Source organism: Schistocerca gregaria, chromosome 10 (assembly GCF_023897955.1).
Source record: "Schistocerca gregaria isolate iqSchGreg1 chromosome 10, iqSchGreg1.2, whole genome shotgun sequence".
NCBI classification, from domain to species: Eukaryota; Metazoa; Arthropoda; class Insecta; order Orthoptera; family Acrididae; genus Schistocerca; species Schistocerca gregaria.
In genome coordinates, this window is record NC_064929.1 from 60,113,900 (window position 1) to 60,139,186 (window position 25,287).

The 25,287-nt window shown below is 49.4% G+C and overlaps 1 non-coding gene across 1 annotated transcript; it reads right to left on the minus strand.

The window, feature by feature from the left end:
* Window positions 1-6,571: 6,571 nt before the first annotated feature.
* Trnaa-cgc (transfer RNA alanine (anticodon CGC)) lies at window positions 6,572-6,644 on the minus strand. Its single transcript has one exon. It is a non-coding gene; the product is annotated as a tRNA-Ala (tRNA).
* Window positions 6,645-25,287: the final 18,643 nt, after the last annotated feature.

A 25,287-nucleotide genomic window follows, 5' to 3' on the forward strand; every position in this document is an offset into this window, starting at 1 on the left:
AACGTGTTGTCCACCCTCTAGACTTCAATGAGGTTAAGCCGTGATACCTAAGACAGATCTGCACTCGATGACACCTCGATTACAGCCGGTCCCCACACTTACATCTTGCTCTCCTTACGTCAGTATACATCATTTCAGTTTGTGACGCTGGCTTTGCAACATCTTGCGTGCCTTTAGGTTCGCCGCGACCAACACTTACAAATTCACTGCCCACAAAAAATTGAGGCGCCGCGGCTTGAACCCTGCACCTTTCTCATGCGAAGCGAACGCTCTACCATCTGAGCTACGCCCCAGGCACGACCAAACTGCGCTATTCCCCATTCTTTGCGACTCTGATGCGCACGGACACGATGGTTGGTTGGTTTGTAGCGGTGAAGGGAGCAGAGTACAAAGGCGCGGACACGTTCATATACACAAAAGTTCCAAGTAGTTTCGATGCTCTGGTATTACAAATGCAAATTCCGTCTGTTTTTAACGTCTTAAATTGAAAGAGCCGTCACAAATTGCTCCGTTTTCACTCCTTGTCGACAATCATACAGCACCTGAGGTAACAAACACATCTCGAGCCCCATTGTGCACTCCATTATTCATGCCAACTCAGTGCCTCGCTCTTTACTACTGTGTACTAATCTTGTCGTCCAACTGCAAAACACTGGGCCACAACAAGTTTCCGCGTCTCCATTGCACTGCGCATACTACAAAACGCTCCCCAAACTTGGCACTCACCCACGCAGCCGACTTTTCCGACTTTCCACGACGCTCACGCAACGCTCACGCTAGTGACAGCATTATTTATAGTTCGACGTCGCGCCAAAGCGAATGAGCACATTTCGCCTACGGCTTAGGCAGCCCTCCTAGTGTGGCTGCTCGGTGTCTGCAGGCAGCGAGGGTCTGCTAGCTTCCTGTGTTCGCACCTATGTCACCTGTGCTTGCTTGTCAGAGAAAGACTATCGCAAAACATACAACTCACTCCATGAATTGATTGCTACGGCATCTGTTATCAGCAGTCACAACTAGCAACACCAGTAGCAGCCGACTGCACGCAAAGAATAGGAATGTGCAGTGGGATTTACGTGAACTCGGCGCAAGGCAGAACTTTCCGACATAGGCTTGAGAATCTTACGGGAACACTTGTACTGTTTCTAAATAAAGTGTAGGCGTGGGAGGAGGGTGCTTCCCGCGCACTAATAACAGCACGCTTGCCAATTGTGGATGGTAATCATTCGCTTGTATCTTCCTAGACACATCTGCAGGCTGAGAATTATTCCACTTGCATGGCAAGGTGCGCATGTAGGTGTGTTAAAAATTCTGGAAGCACTGGGTATTGATTCCAGTACCTCACGCTTACTAAGCGAGCGCTCTACCATCTGAGCTACGCCCGCCCCCCACGAAGACTAATGGTGCTACATACAGCCATATAGACGACACAGACCCTTGCACTCCCATTATTCAGCAGACAAACACTACTCTCTATGTATCCGTTAGGGTGTACTTCAGGTTTCGTGCATTCTGTATCGAATCGTAGTTGGCCACACTGAAAGTGGCACGTATAACGTCGAAAATAGAGTTCGGACACCGCTCTGAGTAAGACGAACGTGTTGTCCACCCTCTAGACTTCAATGAGGTTAAGCCGTGATACCTAAGACAGATCTGCACTCGATGACACCTCGATTACAGCCGGTCCCCACACTTACATCTTGCTCTCCTTACGTCAGTATACATCATATCAGTTTGTGACGCTGGCTTTGCAACATCTTGCGTGCCTTTAGGTTCGCCGCGACCAACACTTACAAATTCACCGCCCACAAAAAATTGAGGCGCCGCGGCTTGAACCCTGCACCTTTCTCATGCGAAGCGAACGCTCTACCATCTGAGCTACGCCCCAGGCACGACCAAACTGCGCTATTCCCCATTCTTTGCGACTCTGATGCGCACGGACACGATGGTTGGTTGGTTTGTAGCGGTGAAGGGAGCAGAGTACAAAGGCGCGGACACGTTCATATACACAAAAGTTCCAAGTAGTTTCGATGCTCTGGTATTACAAATGCAAATTCCGTCTGTTTTTAACGTCTTAAATTGAAAGAGCCGTCACAAATTGCTCCGTTTTCACTCCTTGTCGACAATCATACAGCACCTGAGGTAACAAACACATCTCGAGCCCCATTGTGCACTCCATTATTCATGCCAACTCAGTGCCTCGCTCTTTACTACTGTGTACTAATCTTGTCGTCCAACTGCAAAACACTGGGCCACAACAAGTTTCCGCGTCTCCATTGCACTGCGCATACTACAAAACGCTCCCCAAACTTGGCACTCACCCACGCAGCCGACTTTTCCGACTTTCCACGACGCTCACGCTAGTGACAGCATTATTTATAGTTCGACGTCGCGCCAAAGCGAATGAGCACATTTCGCCTACGGCTTAGGCCGCCCTCCTAGAGTGGCTACTCGGTGTCTGCAGGCAGCGAGGGTCTGCTAGCTTCCTGTGTTCGCACCTATGTCACCTGTGCTTGCTTGTCAGAGACAGACTATCGCAAAACATACAACTCACTCCATGAATTGATTGCTACGGCATCTGTTATCAGCAGTCACAACTAGCAACACCAGTAGCAGCCGACTGCACGCAAAGAATAGGAATGTGCAGTGGGATTTACGTGAACTCGGCGCAAGGCAGATCTTTCCGACATAGGCTTGAGAATCTTACGGGAACACTTGTACTGTTTCTAAAAAAAGTGGTGGCGTGGGAGGAGGGTGCTTCCCGCGCACTAATAACAGCACGCTTGCCTATTGTGGATGCTAATCATTCGCTTGTATCTTCCTAGACACATCTGCAGGCTGAGAATTATTCCACTTGCATGGCAAGGTGCGCATGTAGGTGTGTTAAAAATTCTGGAGGCACTGGGTATTGATCCCAGTACCTCTCGCATACTAAGCGAGCGCTCTACCATCTGAGCTACGCCCGCCACCCCGAAGACTAATGGTGCTACATACAGCCATATAGACGACACAGACCCTTGCACTCCCATTAATCAGCAGACAAACACTACTCTCTATGTATCCGTTAGGGTGTCTTTCAGGTTTCGTGCATTCTGTATCGAATCGTAGTTGGCCACACTGAAAGTGGCACGTATAACGTCGAAAATAGAGTTCGGACACCGCTCTGAGTAAGACGAACGTGTTGTCCACCCTCTAGACTTCAATGAGGTTAAGCCGTGATACCTAAGACAGATCTGCACTCGATGACACCTCGATTACAGCCGGTCCCCACACTTACATCTTGCTCTCCTTACGTCAGTATACATCATATCAGTTTGTGACGCTGGCTTTGCAACATCTTGCGTGCCTTTAGGTTCGCCGCGACCAACACTTACAATGCACTGACCACAAAAAATTGGGGCGCCGCGGCTTGAACCCTGCACCTTTCTCATGCGAAGCGAACGTTCTACCATCTCAGCTACGCCCCAGGCACGACGAAACTGCGCTATTCCCCATTCTTTGCGACTCTGATGCGCACGGACACGATGGTTGGTTGGTTTGTAGCGGTGAAGGGAGCAGAGTACAAAGGCGCGGACACGTTCATATACACAAAAGTTCCAAGTAGTTTCGATGCTCTGGTATTACAAATGCAAATTCCGTCTGTTTTTAACGTCTTAAATTGAAAGAGCCGTCACAAATTGCTCCGTTTTCACTCCTTGTCGACAATCATACAGCACCTGAGGTAACAAACACATCTCGAGCCCCATTGTGCACTCCATTATTCATGCCAACTCAGTGCCTCGCTCTTTACTACTGTGTACTAATCTTGACGTCCAACTGCAAAACACTGGGCCACAACAAGGTTCCGCGTCTCCTATGCACTGCGCATACTAAAAAACGCTCCCCAATCTTGGCACTCACCCACGCAGCCGACTTTTCCGACCTTCCACGACGCTCACGCAACGCTCACGCTAGTGACAGCATTATTTATAGTTCGACGTCGCGCCAAAGTGAATGAGCACATTTCGCCTACGGCTTAGGCCGCCCTCCTAGAGTGGCTGCTCGGTGTCTGCAGGCAGCGAGGGTCTGCTAGCTTCCTGTGTTCGCACCTATGTCACCTGTGCTTGCTTGTCAGAGACAGACTATCGCAAAACATACAACTCACTCCATGAATTGATTGCTACGGCATCTGTTATCAGCAGTCACAACTAGCAACACCAGTAGCAGCCGACTGCACGCAAAGAATAGGAATGTGCAGTGGGATTTACGTGAACTCGGCGCAAGGCAGATCTTTCCGACATAGGCTTGAGAATCTTACGGGAACACTTGTACTGTTTCTAAATAAAGTGGTGGCGTGGGAGGAGGGTGCTTCCCGCGCACTAATAACAGCACGCTTGCCTATTGTGGATGCTAATCATTCGCTTGTATCTTCCTAGACACATCTGCAGGCTGAGAATTATTCCACTTGCATGGCAAGGTGCGCATGTAGGTGTGTTAAAAATTCTGGAGGCACTGGGTATTGATCCCAGTACCTCTCGCATACTAAGCGAGCGCTCTACCATCTGAGCTACGCCCGCCACCCCGAAGACTAATGGTGCTACATACAGCCATATAGACGACACAGACCCTTGCACTCCCATTAATCAGCAGACAAACACTACTCTCTATGTATCCGTTAGGGTGTCTTTCAGGTTTCGTGCATTCTGTATCGAATCGTAGTTGGCCACACTGAAAGTGGCACGTATAACGTCGAAAATAGAGTTCGGACACCGCTCTGAGTAAGACGAACGTGTTGTCCACCCTCTAGACTTCAATGAGGTTAAGCCGTGATACCTAAGACAGATCTGCACTCGATGACACCTCGATTACAGCCGGTCCCCACACTTACATCTTGCTCTCCTTACGTCAGTATACATCATATCAGTTTGTGACGCTGGCTTTGCAACATCTTGCGTGCCTTTAGGTTCGCCGCGACCAACACTTACAATGCACTGACCACAAAAAATTGGGGCGCCGCGGCTTGAACCCTGCACCTTTCTCATGCGAAGCGAACGCTCTACCATCTCAGCTACGCCCCAGGCACGACGAAACTGCGCTATTCCCCATTCTTTGCGACTCTGATGCGCACGGACACGATGGTTGGTTGGTTTGTAGCGGTGAAGGGAGCAGAGTACAAAGGCGCGGACACGTTCATATACACAAAAGTTCCAAGTAGTTTCGATGCTCTGGTATTACAAATGCAAATTCCGTCTGTTTTTAACGTCTTAAATTGAAAGAGCCGTCACAAATTGCTCCGTTTTCACTCCTTGTCGACAATCATACAGCACCTGAGGTAACAAACACATCTCGAGCCCCATTGTGCACTCCATTATTCATGCCAACTCAGTGCCTCGCTCTTTACTACTGTGTACTAATCTTGTCGTCCAACTGCAAAACACTGGGCCACAACAAAGTTCCGCGTCTCCATTGCACTGCGCATACTACAAAACGCTCCCCAAACTTGGCACTCACCCACGCAGCCGACTTTTCCGACTTTCCACGACGCTCACGCAACGCTCACGCTAGTGACAGCATTATTTATAGTTCGACGTCGCGCCAAAGCGAATGAGCACATTTCGCCTACGGCTTAGGCAGCCCTCCTAGTGTGGCTGCTCGGTGTCTGCAGGCAGCGAGGGTCTGCTAGCTTCCTGTGTTCGCACCTATGTCACCTGTGCTTGCTTGTCAGAGACAGACTATCGCAAAACATACAACTCAATCCATGAATTGATTGCTACGGCATCTGTTATCAGCAGTCACAACTAGCAACACCAGTAGCAGCCGACTGCACGCAAAGAATAGGAATGTGCAGTGGGATTTACGTGAACTCGGCGCAAGGCAGATCTTTCCGACATAGGCTTGAGAATCTTACGGGAACACTTGTACTGTTTCTAAATAAAGTGGTGGCGTGGGAGGAGGGTGCTTCCCGCGCACTAATAACAGCACGCTTGCCTATTGTGGATGCTAATCATTCGCTTGTATCTTCCTAGACACATCTGCAGGCTGAGAATTATTCCACTTGCATGGCAAGGTGCGCATGTAGGTGTGTTAAAAATTCTGGAGGCACTGGGTATTGATCCCAGTACCTCTCGCATACTAAGCGAGCGCTCTACCATCTGAGCTACGCCCGCCCCCCCGAAGACTAATGGTGCTACATACAGCCATATAGACGACACAGACCCTTGCACTCCCATTAATCAGCAGACAAACACTACTCTCTATGTATCCGTTAGGGTGTCTTTCAGGTTTCGTGCATTCTGTATCGAATCGTAGTTGGCCACACTGAAAGTGGCACGTATAACGTCGAAAATAGAGTTCGGACACCGCTCTGAGTAAGACGAACGTGTTGTCCACCCTCTAGACTTCAATGAGGTTAAGCCGTGATACCTAAGACAGATCTGCACTCGATGACACCTCGATTACAGCCGGTCCCCACACTTACATCTTGCTCTCCTTACGTCAGTATACATCATATCAGTTTGTGACGCTGGCTTTGCAACATCTTGCGTGCCTTTAGGTTCGCTGCGACCAACACTTACAATGCACTGACCACAAAAAATTGAGGCGCCGCGGCTTGAACCCTGCACCTTTCACATGCGAAGCGAACGCTCTACCAACTGAGCTACGCCCCAGACACGACGAAACTGCGCTATTCCCCATTCTTTGCGACTCTGATGCGCACGGACACGATGGTTGGTTGGTTTGTAGCGGTGAAGGGAGCAGAGTACAAAGGCGCGGACACGTTCATATACACAAAAGTTCCAAGTAGTTTCGATGCTCTGGTATTACAAATGCAAATTCCGTCTGTTTTTAACGTCTTAAATTGAAAGAGCCGTCACAAATTGCTCCGTTTTCACTCCTTGTCGACAATCATACAGCACCTGAGGTAACAAACACATCTCGAGCCCCATTGTGCACTCCATTATTCATGCCAACTCAGTGCCCCGCTCTTTACTACTGTGTACTAATCTTGTCGTCCAACTGCAAAACACTGGGCCACAACAAGTTTCCGCGTCTCCATTGCACTGCGCATACTAAAAAACGCTCCCCAATCTTGGCACTCACCCACGCAGCCGACTTTTCCGACCTTCCACGACGCTCACGCAACGCTCACGCTAGTGACAGCATTATTTATAGTTCGACGTCGCGCCAAAGTGAATGAGCACATTTCGCCTACGGCTTAGGCCGCCCTCCTAGAGTGGCTGCTCGGTGTCTGCAGGCAGCGAGGGTCTGCTAGCTTCCTGTGTTCGCACCTATGTCACCTGTGCTTGCTTGTCAGAGACAGACTATCGCAAAACATACAACTCACTCCATGAATTGATTGCTACGGCATCTGTTATCAGCAGTCACAACTAGCAACACCAGTAGCAGCCGACTGCACGCAAAGAATAGGAATGTGCAGTGGGATTTACGTGAACTCGGCGCAAGGCAGATCTTTCCGACATAGGCTTGAGAATCTTACGGGAACACTTGTACTGTTTCTAAATAAAGTGGTGGCGTGGGAGGAGGGTGCTTCCCGCGCACTAATAACAGCACGCTTGCCTATTGTGGATGCTAATCATTCGCTTGTATCTTCCTAGACACATCTGCAGGCTGAGAATTATTCCACTTGCATGGCAAGGTGCGCATGTAGGTGTGTTAAAAATTCTGGAGGCACTGGGTATTGATCCCAGTACCTCTCGCATACTAAGCGAGCGCTCTACCATCTGAGCTACGCCCGCCACCCCGAAGACTAATGGTGCTACATACAGCCATATAGACGACACAGACCCTTGCACTCCCATTAATCAGCAGACAAACACTACTCTCTATGTATCCGTTAGGGTGTCTTTCAGGTTTCGTGCATTCTGTATCGAATCGTAGTTGGCCACACTGAAAGTGGCACGTATAACGTCGAAAATAGAGTTCGGACACCGCTCTGAGTAAGACGAACGTGTTGTCCACCCTCTAGACTTCAATGAGGTTAAGCCGTGATACCTAAGACAGATCTGCACTCGATGACACCTCGATTACAGCCGGTCCCCACACTTACATCTTGCTCTCCTTACGTCAGTATACATCATATCAGTTTGTGACGCTGGCTTTGCAACATCTTGCGTGCCTTTAGGTTCGCCGCGACCAACACTTACAATGCACTGACCACAAAAAATTGGGGCGCCGCGGCTTGAACCCTGCACCTTTCTCATGCGAAGCGAACGCTCTACCATCTCAGCTACGCCCCAGGCACGACGAAACTGCGCTATTCCCCATTCTTTGCGACTCTGATGCGCACGGACACGATGGTTGGTTGGTTTGTAGCGGTGAAGGGAGCAGAGTACAAAGGCGCGGACACGTTCATATACACAAAAGTTCCAAGTAGTTTCGATGCTCTGGTATTACAAATGCAAATTCCGTCTGTTTTTAACGTCTTAAATTGAAAGAGCCGTCACAAATTGCTCCGTTTTCACTCCTTGTCGACAATCATACAGCACCTGAGGTAACAAACACATCTCGAGCCCCATTGTGCACTCCATTATTCATGCCAACTCAGTGCCTCGCTCTTTACTACTGTGTACTAATCTTGTCGTCCAACTGCAAAACACTGGGCCACAACAAGGTTCCGCGTCTCCTATGCACTGCGCATACTACAAAACGCTCCCCAAACTTGGCACTCACCCACGCAGCCGACTTTTCCGACTTTCCACGACGCTCACGCAACGCTCACGCTAGTGACAGCATTATTTATAGTTCGACGTCGCGCCAAAGCGAATGAGCACATTTCGCCTACGGCTTAGGCAGCCCTCCTAGTGTGGCTGCTCGGTGTCTGCAGGCAGCGAGGGTCTGCTAGCTTCCTGTGTTCGCACCTATGTCACCTGTGCTTGCTTGTCAGAGACAGACTATCGCAAAACATACAACTCAATCCATGAATTGATTGCTACGGCATCTGTTATCAGCAGTCACAACTAGCAACACCAGTAGCAGCCGACTGCACGCAAAGAATAGGAATGTGCAGTGGGATTTACGTGAACTCGGCGCAAGGCAGATCTTTCCGACATAGGCTTGAGAATCTTACGGGAACACTTGTACTGTTTCTAAATAAAGTGGTGGCGTGGGAGGAGGGTGCTTCCCGCGCACTAATAACAGCACGCTTGCCTATTGTGGATGCTAATCATTCGCTTGTATCTTCCTAGACACATCTGCAGGCTGAGAATTATTCCACTTGCATGGCAAGGTGCGCATGTAGGTGTGTTAAAAATTCTGGAGGCACTGGGTATTGATCCCAGTACCTCTCGCATACTAAGCGAGCGCTCTACCATCTGAGCTACGCCCGCCACCCCGAAGACTAATGGTGCTACATACAGCCATATAGACGACACAGACCCTTGCACTCCCATTAATCAGCAGACAAACACTACTCTCTATGTATCCGTTAGGGTGTCTTTCAGGTTTCGTGCATTCTGTATCGAATCGTAGTTGGCCACACTGAAAGTGGCACGTATAACGTCGAAAATAGAGTTCGGACACCGCTCTGAGTAAGACGAACGTGTTGTCCACCCTCTAGACTTCAATGAGGTTAAGCCGTGATACCTAAGACAGATCTGCACTCGATGACACCTCGATTACAGCCGGTCCCCACACTTACATCTTGCTCTCCTTACGTCAGTATACATCATATCAGTTTGTGACGCTGGCTTTGCAACATCTTGCGTGCCTTTAGGTTCGCCGCGACCAACACTTACAATGCACTGACCACAAAAAATTGGGGCGCCGCGGCTTGAACCCTGCACCTTTCTCATGCGAAGCGAACGCTCTACCATCTCAGCTACGCCCCAGGCACGACGAAACTGCGCTATTCCCCATTCTTTGCGACTCTGATGCGCACGGACACGATGGTTGGTTGGTTTGTAGCGGTGAAGGGAGCAGAGTACAAAGGCGCGGACACGTTCATATACACAAAAGTTCCAAGTAGTTTCGATGCTCTGGTATTACAAATGCAAATTCCGTCTGTTTTTAACGTCTTAAATTGAAAGAGCCGTCACAAATTGCTCCGTTTTCACTCCTTGTCGACAATCATACAGCACCTGAGGTAACAAACACATCTCGAGCCCCATTGTGCACTCCATTATTCATGCCAACTCAGTGCCTCGCTCTTTACTACTGTGTACTAATCTTGTCGTCCAACTGCAAAACACTGGGCCACAACAAGGTTCCGCGTCTCCTATGCACTGCGCATACTACAAAACGCTCCCCAAACTTGGCACTCACCCACGCAGCCGACTTTTCCGACTTTCCACGACGCTCACGCTAGTGACAGCATTATTTATAGTTCGACGTCGCGCCAAAGCGAATGAGCACATTTCGCCTACGGCTTAGGCAGCCCTCCTAGTGTGGCTGCTCGGTGTCTGCAGGCAGCGAGGGTCTGCTAGCTTCCTGTGTTCGCACCTATGTCACCTGTGCTTGCTTGTCAGAGACAGACTATCGCAAAACATACAACTCAATCCATGAATTGATTGCTACGGCATCTGTTATCAGCAGTCACAACTAGCAACACCAGTAGCAGCCGACTGCACGCAAAGAATAGGAATGTGCAGTGGGATTTACGTGAACTCGGCGCAAGGCAGATCTTTCCGACATAGGCTTGAGAATCTTACGGGAACACTTGTACTGTTTCTAAATAAAGTGGTGGCGTGGGAGGAGGGTGCTTCCCGCGCACTAATAACAGCACGCTTGCCAATTGTGGATGCTAATCATTCGCTTGTATCTTCCTAGACACATCTGCAGGCTGAGAATTATTCCACTTGCATGGCAAGGTGCGCATGTAGGTGTGTTAAAAATTCTGGAGGCACTGGGTATTGATTCCAGTACCTCACGCTTACTAAGCGAGCGCTCTACCATCTGAGCTACGCCCGCCCCCCACGAAGACTAATGGTGCTACATACAGCCATATAGACGACACAGACCCTTGCACTCCCATTATTCAGCAGACAAACACTACTCTCTATGTATCCGTTAGGGTGTACTTCAGGTTTCGTGCATTCTGTATCGAATCGTAGTTGGCCACACTGAAAGTGGCACGTATAACGTCGAAAATAGAGTTCGGACACCGCTCTGAGTAAGACGAACGTGTTGTCCACCCTCTAGACTTCAATGAGGTTAAGCCGTGATACCTAAGACAGATCTGCACTCGATGACACCTCGATTACAGCCGGTCCCCACACTTACATCTTGCTCTCCTTACGTCAGTATACATCATTTCAGTTTGTGACGCTGGCTTTGCAACATCTTGCGTGCCTTTAGGTTCGCCGCGACCAACACTTACAAATTCACTGCCCACAAAAAATTGAGGCGCCGCGGCTTGAACCCTGCACCTTTCTCATGCGAAGCGAACGCTCTACCATCTGAGCTACGCCCCAGGCACGACCAAACTGCGCTATTCCCCATTCTTTGCGACTCTGATGCGCACGGACACGATGGTTGGTTGGTTTGTAGCGGTGAAGGGAGCAGAGTACAAAGGCGCGGACACGTTCATATACACAAAAGTTCCAAGTAGTTTCGATGCTCTGGTATTACAAATGCAAATTCCGTCTGTTTTTAACGTCTTAAATTGAAAGAGCCGTCACAAATTGCTCCGTTTTCACTCCTTGTCGACAATCATACAGCACCTGAGGTAACAAACACATCTCGAGCCCCATTGTGCACTCCATTATTCATGCCAACTCAGTGCCTCGCTCTTTACTACTGTGTACTAATCTTGTCGTCCAACTGCAAAACACTGGGCCACAACAAGTTTCCGCGTCTCCATTGCACTGCGCATACTACAAAACGCTCCCCAAACTTGGCACTCACCCACGCAGCCGACTTTTCCGACTTTCCACGACGCTCACGCTAGTGACAGCATTATTTATAGTTCGACGTCGCGCCAAAGCGAATGAGCACATTTCGCCTACGGCTTAGGCCGCCCTCCTAGAGTGGCTGCTCGGTGTCTGCAGGCAGCGAGGGTCTGCTAGCTTCCTGTGTTCGCACCTATGTCACCTGTGCTTGCTTGTCAGAGACAGACTATCGCAAAACATACAACTCACTCCATGAATTGATTGCTACGGCATCTGTTATCAGCAGTCACAACTAGCAACACCAGTAGCAGCCGACTGCACGCAAAGAATAGGAATGTGCAGTGGGATTTACGTGAACTCGGCGCAAGGCAGATCTTTCCGACATAGGCTTGAGAATCTTACGGGAACACTTGTACTGTTTCTAAATAAAGTGGTGGCGTGGGAGGAGGGTGCTTCCCGCGCACTAATAACAGCACGCTTGCCTATTGTGGATGCTAATCATTCGCTTGTATCTTCCTAGACACATCTGCAGGCTGAGAATTATTCCACTTGCATGGCAAGGTGCGCATGTAGGTGTGTTAAAAATTCTGGAGGCACTGGGTATTGATCCCAGTACCTCTCGCATACTAAGCGAGCGCTCTACCATCTGAGCTACGCCCGCCACCCCGAAGACTAATGGTGCTACATACAGCCATATAGACGACACAGACCCTTGCACTCCCATTAATCAGCAGACAAACACTACTCTCTATGTATCCGTTAGGGTGTCTTTCAGGTTTCGTGCATTCTGTATCGAATCGTAGTTGGCCACACTGAAAGTGGCACGTATAACGTCGAAAATAGAGTTCGGACACCGCTCTGAGTAAGACGAACGTGTTGTCCACCCTCTAGACTTCAATGAGGTTAAGCCGTGATACCTAAGACAGATCTGCACTCGATGACACCTCGATTACAGCCGGTCCCCACACTTACATCTTGCTCTCCTTACGTCAGTATACATCATATCAGTTTGTGACGCTGGCTTTGCAACATCTTGCGTGCCTTTAGGTTCGCCGCGACCAACACTTACAATGCACTGACCACAAAAAATTGGGGCGCCGCGGCTTGAACCCTGCACCTTTCTCATGCGAAGCGAACGCTCTACCATCTCAACTACGCCCCAGGCACGACGAAACTGCGCTATTCCCCATTCTTTGCGACTCTGATGCGCACGGACACGATGGTTGGTTGGTTTGTAGCGGTGAAGGGAGCAGAGTACAAAGGCGCGGACACGTTCATATACACAAAAGTTCCAAGTAGTTTCGATGCTCTGGTATTACAAATGCAAATTCCGTCTGTTTTTAACGTCTTAAATTGAAAGAGCCGTCACAAATTGCTCCGTTTTCACTCCTTGTCGACAATCATACAGCACCTGAGGTAACAAACACATCTCGAGCCCCATTGTGCACTCCATTATTCATGCCAACTCAGTGCCTCGCTCTTTACTACTGTGTACTAATCTTGTCGTCCAACTGCAAAACACTGGGCCACAACAAGGTTCCGCGTCTCCTATGCACTGCGCATACTACAAAACGCTCCCCAAACTTGGCACTCACCCACGCAGCCGACTTTTCCGATTTTCCACGACGCTCACGCAACGCTCACGCTAGTGACAGCATTATTTATAGTTCGACGTCGCGCCAAAGCGAATGAGCACATTTCGCCTACGGCTTAGGCAGCCCTCCTAGTGTGGCTGCTCGGTGTCTGCAGGCAGCGAGGGTCTGCTAGCTTCCTGTGTTCGCACCTATGTCACCTGTGCTTGCTTGTCAGAGACAGACTATCGCAAAACATACAACTCAATCCATGAATTGATTGCTACGGCATCTGTTATCAGCAGTCACAACTAGCAACACCAGTAGCAGCCGACTGCACGCAAAGAATAGGAATGTGCAGTGGGATTTACGTGAACTCGGCGCAAGGCAGATCTTTCCGACATAGGCTTGAGAATCTTACGGGAACACTTGTACTGTTTCTAAATAAAGTGGTGGCGTGGGAGGAGGGTGCTTCCCGCGCACTAATAACAGCACGCTTGCCAATTGTGGATGCTAATCATTCGCTTGTATCTTCCTAGACACATCTGCAGGCTGAGAATTATTCCACTTGCATGGCAAGGTGCGCATGTAGGTGTGTTAAAAATTCTGGAGGCACTGGGTATTGATTCCAGTACCTCACGCTTACTAAGCGAGCGCTCTACCATCTGAGCTACGCCCGGCCCCCACGAAGACTAATGGTGCTACATACAGCCATATAGACGACACAGACCCTTGCACTCCCATTATTCAGCAGACAAACACTACTCTCTATGTATCCGTTAGGGTGTACTTCAGGTTTCGTGCATTCTGTATCGAATCGTAGTTGGCCACACTGAAAGTGGCACGTATAACGTCGAAAATAGAGTTCGGACACCGCTCTGAGTAAGACGAACGTGTTGTCCACCCTCTAGACTTCAATGAGGTTAAGCCGTGATACCTAAGACAGATCTGCACTCGATGACACCTCGATTACAGCCGGTCCCCACACTTACATCTTGCTCTCCTTACGTCAGTATACATCATATCAGTTTGTGACGCTGGCTTTGCAACATCTTGCGTGCCTTTAGGTTCGCCGCGACCAACACTTACAAATTCACTGCCCACAAAAAATTGAGGCGCCGCGGCTTGAACCCTGCACCTTTCTCATGCGAAGCGAACGCTCTACCATCTGAGCTACGCCCCAGGCACGACCAAACTGCGCTATTCCCCATTCTTTGCGACTCTGATGCGCACGGACACGATGGTTGGTTGGTTTGTAGCGGTGAAGGGAGCAGAGTACAAAGGCGCGGACACGTTCATATACACAAAAGTTCCAAGTAGTTTCGATGCTCTGGTATTACAAATGCAAATTCCGTCTGTTTTTAACGTCTTAAATTGAAAGAGCCGTCACAAATTGCTCCGTTTTCACTCCTTGTCGACAATCATACAGCACCTGAGGTAACAAACACATCTCGAGCCCCATTGTGCACTCCATTATTCATGCCAACTCAGTGCCTCGCTCTTTACTACTGTGTACTAATCTTGTCGTCCAACTGCAAAACACTGGGCCACAACAAGTTTCCGCGTCTCCATTGCACTGCGCATACTACAAAACGCTCCCCAAACTTGGCACTCACCCACGCAGCCGACTTTTCCGACTTTCCACGACGCTCACGCTAGTGACAGCATTATTTATAGTTCGACGTCGCGCCAAAGCGAATGAGCACATTTCGCCTACGGCTTAGGCCGCCCTCCTAGAGTGGCTGCTCGGTGTCTGCAGGCAGCGAGGGTCTGCTAGCTTCCTGTGTTCGCACCTATGTCACCTGTGCTTGCTTGTCAGAGACAGACTATCGCAAAACATACAACTCACTCCATGAATTGATTGCTACGGCATCTGTTATCAGCAGTCACAACTAGCAACACCAGTAGCAGCCGACTGCACGCAAAGAATAGGAATGTGCAGTGGGATTTACGTGAACTCGGCGCAAGGCAGATCTTTCCGACATAGGCTTGAGAATCTTACGGGAACACTTGTACTGTTTCTAAATAAAGTGGTGGCGTGGGAGGAGGGTGCTTCCCGCGCACTAATAACAGCACGCTTGCCTATTGTGGATGCTAATCATTCGCTTGTATCTTCCTAGACACATCTGCAGGCTGAGAATTATTCCACTTGCATGGCAAGGTGCGCATGTAGGTGTGTTAAAAATTATGGAGGCACTGGGTATTGATCCCAGTACCTCTCGCATACTAAGCGAGCGCTCTACCATCTGAGCTACGCCCGCCACCCCGAAGACTAATGGTGCTACATACAGCCATATAGACGACACAGACCCTTGCACTCCCATTAATCAGCAGACAAACACTACTCTCTATGTATCCGTTAGGGTGTCTTTCAGGTTTCGTGCATTCTGTATCGAATCGTAGTTGGCCACACTGAAAGTGGCACGTATAACGTCGAAAATAGAGTTCGGACACCGCTCTGAGTAAGACGAACGTGTTGTCCACCCTCTAGACTTCAATGAGGTTAAGCCGTGATACCTAAGACAGATCTGCACTCGATGACACCTCGATTACAGCCGGTCCCCACACTTACATCTTGCTCTCCTTACGTCAGTATACATCATATCAGTTTGTGACGCTGGCTTTGCAACATTTTGCGTGCCTTTAGGTTCGCCGCGACCAACACTTACAATGCACTGACCACAAAAAATTGGGGCGCCGCGGCTTGAACCCTGCACCTTTCTCATGCGAAGCGAACGCTCTACCATCTCAGCTACGCCCCAGGCACGACGAAACTGCGCTATTCCCCATTCTTTGCGACTCTGATGCGCACGGACACGATGGTTGGTTGGTTTGTAGCGGTGAAGGGAGCAGAGTACAAAGGCGCGGACACGTTCATATACACAAAAGTTCCAAGTAGTTTCGATGCTCTGGTATTACAAATGCAAATTCCGTCTGTTTTTAACGTCTTAAATTGAAAGAGCCGTCACAAATTGCTCCGTTTTCACTCCTTGTCGACAATCATACAGCACCTGAGGTAACAAACACATCTCGAGCCCCATTGTGCACTCCATTATTCATGCCAACTCAGTGCCTCGCTCTTTACTACTGTGTACTAATCTTGTCGTCCAACTGCAAAACACTGGGCCACAACAAGTTTCCGCGTCTCCATTGCACTGCGCATACTACAAAACGCTCCCCAAACTTGGCACTCACCCACGCAGCCGACTTTTCCGACTTTCCACGACGCTCACGCTAGTGACAGCATTATTTATAGTTCGACGTCGCGCCAAAGCGAATGAGCACATTTCGCCTACGGCTTAGGCCGCCCTCCTAGAGTGGCTGCTCGGTGTCTGCAGGCAGCGAGGGTCTGCTAGCTTCCTGTGTTCGCACCTATGTCACCTGTGCTTGCTTGTCAGAGACAGACTATCGCAAAACATACAACTCACTCCATGAATTGATTGCTACGGCATCTGTTATCAGCAGTCACAACTAGCAACACCAGTAGCAGCCGACTGCACGCAAAGAATAGGAATGTGCAGTGGGATTTACGTGAACTCGGCGCAAGGCAGATCTTTCCGACATAGGCTTGAGAATCTTACGGGAACACTTGTACTGTTTCTAAATAAAGTGGTGGCGTGGGAGGAGGGTGCTTCCCGCGCACTAATAACAGCACGCTTGCCTATTGTGGATGCTAATCATTCGCTTGTATCTTCCTAGACACATCTGCAGGCTGAGAATTATTCCACTTGCATGGCAAGGTGCGCATGTAGGTGTGTTAAAAATTCTGGAGGCACTGGGTATTGATCCCAGTACCTCTCGCATACTAAGCGAGCGCTCTACCATCTGAGCTACGCCCGCCACCCCGAAGACTAATGGTGCTACATACAGCCATATAGACGACACAGACCCTTGCACTCCCATTAATCAGCAGACAAACACTACTCTCTATGTATCCGTTAGGGTGTCTTTCAGGTTTCGTGCATTCTGTATCGAATCGTAGTTGGCCACACTGAAAGTGGCACGTATAACGTCGAAAATAGAGTTCGGACACCGCTCTGAGTAAGACGAACGTGTTGTCCACCCTCTAGACTTCAATGAGGTTAAGCCGTGATACCTAAGACAGATCTGCACTCGATGACACCTCGATTACAGCCGGTCCCCACACTTACATCTTGCTCTCCTTACGTCAGTATACATCATATCAGTTTGTGACGCTGGCTTTGCAACATCTTGCGTGCCTTTAGGTTCGCCGCGACCAACACTTACAAATTCACTGCCCACAAAAAATTGAGGCGCCGCGGCTTGAACCCTGCACCTTTCTCATGCGAAGCGAACGCTCTACCATCTGAGCTACGCCCCAGGCACGACCAAACTGCGCTATTCCCCATTCTTTGCGACTCTGATGCGCACGGACACGATGGTTGGTTGGTTTGTAGCGGTGAAGGGAGCAGAGTACAAAGGCGCGGACACGTTCATATACACAAAAGTTCCAAGTAGTTTCGATGCTCTGGTATTACAAATGCAAATTCCGTCTGTTTTTAACGTCTTAAATTGAAAGAGCCGTCACAAATTGCTCCGTTTTCACTCCTTGTCGACAATCATACAGCACCTGAGGTAACAAACACATCTCGAGCCCCATTGTGCACTCCATTATTCATGCCAACTCAGTGCCTCGCTCTTTACTACTGTGTACTAATCTTGTCGTCCAACTGCAAAACACTGGGCCACAACAAGTTTCCGCGTCTCCATTGCACTGCGCATACTACAAAACGCTCCCCAAACTTGGCACTCACCCACGCAGCCGACTTTTCCGACTTTCCACGACGCTCACGCTAGTGACAGCATTATTTATAGTTCGACGTCGCGCCAAAGCGAATGAGCACATTTCGCCTACGGCTTAGGCCGCCCTCCTAGAGGGGCTGCTCGGTGTCTGCAGGCAGCGAGGGTCTGCTAGCTTCCTGTGTTCGCACCTATGTCACCTGTGCTTGCTTGTCAGAGACAGACTATCGCAAAACATACAACTCACTCCATGAATTGATTGCTACGGCATCTGTTATCAGCAGTCACAACTAGCAACACCAGTAGCAGCCGACTGCACGCAAAGAATAGGAATGTGCAGTGGGATTTACGTGAACTCGGCGCAAGGCAGATCTTTCCGACATAGGCTTGAGAATCTTACGGGAACACTTGTACTGTTTCTAAATAAAGTGGTGGCGTGGGAGGAGGGTGCTTCCCGCGCACTAATAACAGCACGCTTGCCTATTGTGGATGCTAATCATTCGCTTGTATCTTCCTAGACACATCTGCAGGCTGAGAATTATTCCACTTGCATGGCAAGGTGCGCATGTAGGTGTGTTAAAAATTCTGGAGGCACTGGGTATTGATCCCAGTACCTCTCGCATACTAAGCGAGCGCTCTACCATCTGAGCTACGCCCGCCACCCCGAAGACTAATGGTGCTACATACAGCCATATAGACGACACAGACCCTTGCACTCCCATTAATCAGCAGACAAACACTACTCTCTATGTATCCGTTAGGGTGTCTTTCAGGTTTCGTGCATTCTGTATCGAATCGTAGTTGGCCACACTGAAAGTGGCACGTATAACGTCGAAAATAGAGTTCGGACACCGCTCTGAGTAAGACGAACGTGTTGTCCACCCTCTAGACTTCAATGAGGTTAAGCCGTGATACCTAAGACAGATCTGCACTCGATGACACCTCGATTACAGCCGGTCCCCACACTTACATCTTGCTCTCCTTACGTCAGTATACATCATATCAGTTTGTGACGCTGGCTTTGCAACATTTTGCGTGCCTTTAGGTTCGCCGCGACCAACACTTACAATGCACTGACCACAAAAAATTGGGGCGCCGCGGCTTGAACCCTGCACCTTTCTCATGCGAAGCGAACGCTCTACCATCTCAGCTACGCCCCAGGCACGACGAAACTGCGCTATTCCCCATTCTTTGCGACTCTGATGCGCACGGACACGATGGTTGGTTGGTTTGTAGCGGTGAAGGGAGCAGAGTACAAAGGCGCGGACACGTTCATATACACAAAAGTTCCAAGTAGTTTCGATGCTCTGGTATTACAAATGCAAATTCCGTCTGTTTTTAACGTCTTAAATTGAAAGAGCCGTCACAAATTGCTCCGTTTTCACTCCTTGTCGACAATCATACAGCACCTGAGGTAACAAACACATCTCGAGCCCCATTGTGCACTCCATTATTCATGCCAACTCAGTGCCTCGCTCTTTACTACTGTGTACTAATCTTGTCGTCCAACTGCAAAACACTGGGCCACAACAAGTTTCCGCGTCTCCATTGCACTGCGCATACTACAAAACGCTCCCCAAACTTGGCACTCACCCACGCAGCCGACTTTTCCGACTTTCCACGACGCTCACGCTAGTGACAGCATTATTTATAGTTCGACGTCGCGCCAAAGCGAATGAGCACATTTCGCCTACGGCTTAGGCCGCCCTCCTAGAGTGGCTGCTCGGTGTCTGCAGGCAGCGAGGGTCTGCTAGCTTCCTGTGTTCGCACCTATGTCACCTGTGCTTGCTTGTCAGAGACAGACTATCGCAAAACATACAACTCACTCCATGAATTGATTGCTACGGCATCTGTTATCAGCAGTCACAACTAGCAACACCAGTAGCAGCCGACTGCACGCAAAGAATAGGAATGTGCAGTGGGATTTACGTGAACTCGGCGCAAGGCAGATCTTTCCGACATAGGCTTGAGAATCTTACGGGAACACTTGTACTGTTTCTAAATAAAGTGGTGGCGTGGGAGGAGGGTGCTTCCCGCGCACTAATAACAGCACGCTTGCCTATTGTGGATGCTAATCATTCGCTTGTATCTTCCTAGACACATCTGCAGGCTGAGAATTATTCCACTTGCATGGCAAGGTGCGCATGTAGGTGTGTTAAAAATTCTGGAGGCACTGGGTATTGATCCCAGTACCTCTCGCATACTAAGCGAGCGCTCTACCATCTGAGCTACGCCCGCCACCCCGAAGACTAATGGTGCTACATACAGCCATATAGACGACACAGACCCTTGCACTCCCATTAATCAGCAGACAAACACTACTCTCTATGTATCCGTTAGGGTGTCTTTCAGGTTTCGTGCATTCTGTATCGAATCGTAGTTGGCCACACTGAAAGTGGCACGTATAACGTCGAAAATAGAGTTCGGACACCGCTCTGAGTAAGACGAACGTGTTGTCCACCCTCTAGACTTCAATGAGGTTAAGCCGTGATACCTAAGACAGATCTGCACTCGATGACACCTCGATTACAGCCGGTCCCCACACTTACATCTTGCTCTCCTTACGTCAGTATACATCATATCAGTTTGTGACGCTGGCTTTGCAACATTTTGCGTGCCTTTAGGTTCGCCGCGACCAACACTTACAATGCACTGACCACAAAAAATTGGGGCGCCGCGGCTTGAACCCTGCACCTTTCTCATGCGAAGCGAACGCTCTACCATCTCAGCTACGCCCCAGGCACGACGAAACTGCGCTATTCCCCATTCTTTGCGACTCTGATGCGCACGGACACGATGGTTGGTTGGTTTGTAGCGGTGAAGGGAGCAGAGTACAAAGGCGCGGACACGTTCATATACACAAAAGTTCCAAGTAGTTTCGATGCTCTGGTATTACAAATGCAAATTCCGTCTGTTTTTAACGTCTTAAATTGAAAGAGCCGTCACAAATTGCTCCGTTTTCACTCCTTGTCGACAATCATACAGCACCTGAGGTAACAAACACATCTCGAGCCCCATTGTGCACTCCATTATTCATGCCAACTCAGTGCCTCGCTCTTTACTACTGTGTACTAATCTTGTCGTCCAACTGCAAAACACTGGGCCACAACAAGGTTCCGCGTCTCCTATGCACTGCGCATACTACAAAACGCTCCCCAAACTTGGCACTCACCCACGCAGCCGACTTTTCCGACTTTCCACGACGCTCACGCAACGCTCACGCTAGTGACAGCATTATTTATAGTTCGACGTCGCGCCAAAGCGAATGAGCACATTTCGCCTACGGCTTAGGCAGCCCTCCTAGTGTGGCTGCTCGGTGTCTGCAGGCAGCGAGGGTCTGCTAGCTTCCTGTGTTCGCACCTATGTCACCTGTGCTTGCTTGTCAGAGACAGACTATCGCAAAACATACAACTCAATCCATGAATTGATTGCTACGGCATCTGTTATCAGCAGTCACAACTAGCAACACCAGTAGCAGCCGACTGCACGCAAAGAATAGGAATGTGCAGTGGGATTTACGTGAACTCGGCGCAAGGCAGATCTTTCCGACATAGGCTTGAGAATCTTACGGGAACACTTGTACTGTTTCTAAATAAAGTGGTGGCGTGGGAGGAGGGTGCTTCCCGCGCACTAATAACAGCACGCTTGCCTATTGTGGATGCTAATCATTCGCTTGTATCTTCCTAGACACATCTGCAGGCTGAGAATTATTCCACTTGCATGGCAAGGTGCGCATGTAGGTGTGTTAAAAATTCTGGAGGCACTGGGTATTGATCCCAGTACCTCTCGCATACTAAGCGAGCGCTCTACCATCTGAGCTACGCCCGCCCCCCCGAAGACTAATGGTGCTACATACAGCCATATAGACGACACAGACCCTTGCACTCCCATTAATCAGCAGACAAACACTACTCTCTATGTATCCGTTAGGGTGTCTTTCAGGTTTCGTGCATTCTGTATCGAATCGTAGTTGGCCACACTGAAAGTGGCACGTATAACGTCGAAAATAGAGTTCGGACACCGCTCTGAGTAAGACGAACGTGTTGTCCACCCTCTAGACTTCAATGAGGTTAAGCCGTGATACCTAAGACAGATCTGCACTCGATGACACCTCGATTACAGCCGGTCCCCACACTTACATCTTGCTCTCCTTACGTCAGTATACATCATATCAGTTTGTGACGCTGGCTTTGCAACATCTTGCGTGCCTTTAGGTTCGCCGCGACCAACACTTACAATGCACTGACCACAAAAAATTGGGGCGCCGCGGCTTGAACCCTGCACCTTTCTCATGCGAAGCGAACGCTGTACCATCTGAGCTACGCCCCAGGCACGACGAAACTGCGCTATTCCCCATTCTTTGCGACTCTGATGCGCACGGACACGATGGTTGGTTGGTTTGTAGCGGTGAAGGGAGCAGAGTACAAAGGCGCGGACACGTTCATATACACAAAAGTTCCAAGTAGTTTCGATGCTCTGGTATTACAAATGCAAATTCCGTCTGTTTTTAACGTCTTAAATTGAAAGAGCCGTCACAAATTGCTCCGTTTTCACTCCTTGTCGACAATCATACAGCACCTGAGGTAACAAACACATCTCGAGCCCCATTGTGCACTCCATTATTCATGCCAACTCAGTGCCTCGCTCTTTACTACTGTGTACTAATCTTGTCGTCCAACTGCAAAACACTGGGCCACAACAAGTTTCCGCGTCTCCATTGCACTGCGCATACTACAAAACGCTCCCCAAACTTGGCACTCACCCACGCAGCCGACTTTTCCGACTTTCCACGACGCTCACGCTAGTGACAGCATTATTTATAGTTCGACGTCGCGCCAAAGCGAATGAGCACATTTCGCCTACGGCTTAGGCCGCCCTCCTAGAGTGGCTGCTCGGTGTCTGCAGGCAGCGAGGGTCTGCTAGCTTCCTGTGTTCGCACCTATGTCACCTGTGCTTGCTTGTCAGAGACAGACTATCGCAAAACATACAACTCACTCCATGAATTGATTGCTACGGCATCTGTTATCAGCAGTCACAACTAGCAACACCAGTAGCAGCCGACTGCACGCAAAGAATAGGAATGTGCAGTGGGATTTACGTGAACTCGGCGCAAGGCAGATCTTTCCGACATAGGCTTGAGAATCTTACGGGAACACTTGTACTGTTTCTAAATAAAGTGGTGGCGTGGGAGGAGGGTGCTTCCCGCGCACTAATAACAGCACGCTTGCCTATTGTGGATGCTAATCATTCGCTTGTATCTTCCTAGACACATCTGCAGGCTGAGAATTATTCCACTTGCATGGCAAGGTGCGCATGTAGGTGTGTTAAAAATTCTGGAGGCACTGGGTATTGATCCCAGTACCTCTCGCATACTAAGCGAGCGCTCTACCATCTGAGCTACGCCCGCCACCCCGAAGACTAATGGTGCTACATACAGCCATATAGACGACACAGACCCTTGCACTCCCATTAATCAGCAGACAAACACTACTCTCTATGTATCCGTTAGGGTGTCTTTCAGGTTTCGTGCATTCTGTATCGAATCGTAGTTGGCCACACTGAAAGTGGCACGTATAACGTCGAAAATAGAGTTCGGACACCGCTCTGAGTAAGACGAACGTGTTGTCCACCCTCTAGACTTCAATGAGGTTAAGCCGTGATACCTAAGACAGATCTGCACTCGATGACACCTCGATTACAGCCGGTCCCCACACTTACATCTTGCTCTCCTTACGTCAGTATACATCATATCAGTTTGTGACGCTGGCTTTGCAACATTTTGCGTGCCTTTAGGTTCGCCGCGACCAACACTTACAATGCACTGACCACAAAAAATTGGGGCGCCGCGGCGTGAACCCTGCACCTTTCTCATGCGAAGCGAACGCTCTACCATCTCAGCTACGCCCCAGGCACGACGAAACTGCGCTATTCCCCATTCTTTGCGACTCTGATGCGCACGGACACGATGGTTGGTTGGTTTGTAGCGGTGAAGGGAGCAGAGTACAAAGGCGCGGACACGTTCATATACACAAAAGTTCCAAGTAGTTTCGATGCTCTGGTATTACAAATGCAAATTCCGTCTGTTTTTAACGTCTTAAATTGAAAGAGCCGTCACAAATTGCTCCGTTTTCACTCCTTGTCGACAATCATACAGCACCTGAGGTAACAAACACATCTCGAGCCCCATTGTGCACTCCATTATTCATGCCAACTCAGTGCCTCGCTCTTTACTACTGTGTACTAATCTTGTCGTCCAACTGCAAAACACTGGGCCACAACAAGGTTCCGCGTCTCCTATGCACTGCGCATACTACAAAACGCTCCCCAAACTTGGCACTCACCCACGCAGCCGACTTTTCCGACTTTCCACGACGCTCACGCAACGCTCACGCTAGTGACAGCATTATTTATAGTTCGACGTCGCGCCAAAGCGAATGAGCACATTTCGCCTACGGCTTAGGCAGCCCTCCTAGTGTGGCTGCTCGGTGTCTGCAGGCAGCGAGGGTCTGCTAGCTTCCTGTGTTCGCACCTATGTCACCTGTGCTTGCTTGTCAGAGACAGACTATCGCAAAACATACAACTCAATCCATGAATTGATTGCTACGGCATCTGTTATCAGCAGTCACAACTAGCAACACCAGTAGCAGCCGACTGCACGCAAAGAATAGGAATGTGCAGTGGGATTTACGTGAACTCGGCGCAAGGCAGATCTTTCCGACATAGGCTTGAGAATCTTACGGGAACACTTGTACTGTTTCTAAATAAAGTGGTGGCGTGGGAGGAGGGTGCTTCCCGCGCACTAATAACAGCACGCTTGCCTATTGTGGATGCTAATCATTCGCTTGTATCTTCCTAGACACATCTGCAGGCTGAGAATTATTCCACTTGCATGGCAAGGTGCGCATGTAGGTGTGTTAAAAATTCTGGAGGCACTGGGTATTGATCCCAGTACCTCTCGCATACTAAGCGAGCGCTCTACCATCTGAGCTACGCCCGCCCCCCCGAAGACTAATGGTGCTACATACAGCCATATAGACGACACAGACCCTTGCACTCCCATTAATCAGCAGACAAACACTACTCTCTATGTATCCGTTAGGGTGTCTTTCAGGTTTCGTGCATTCTGTATCGAA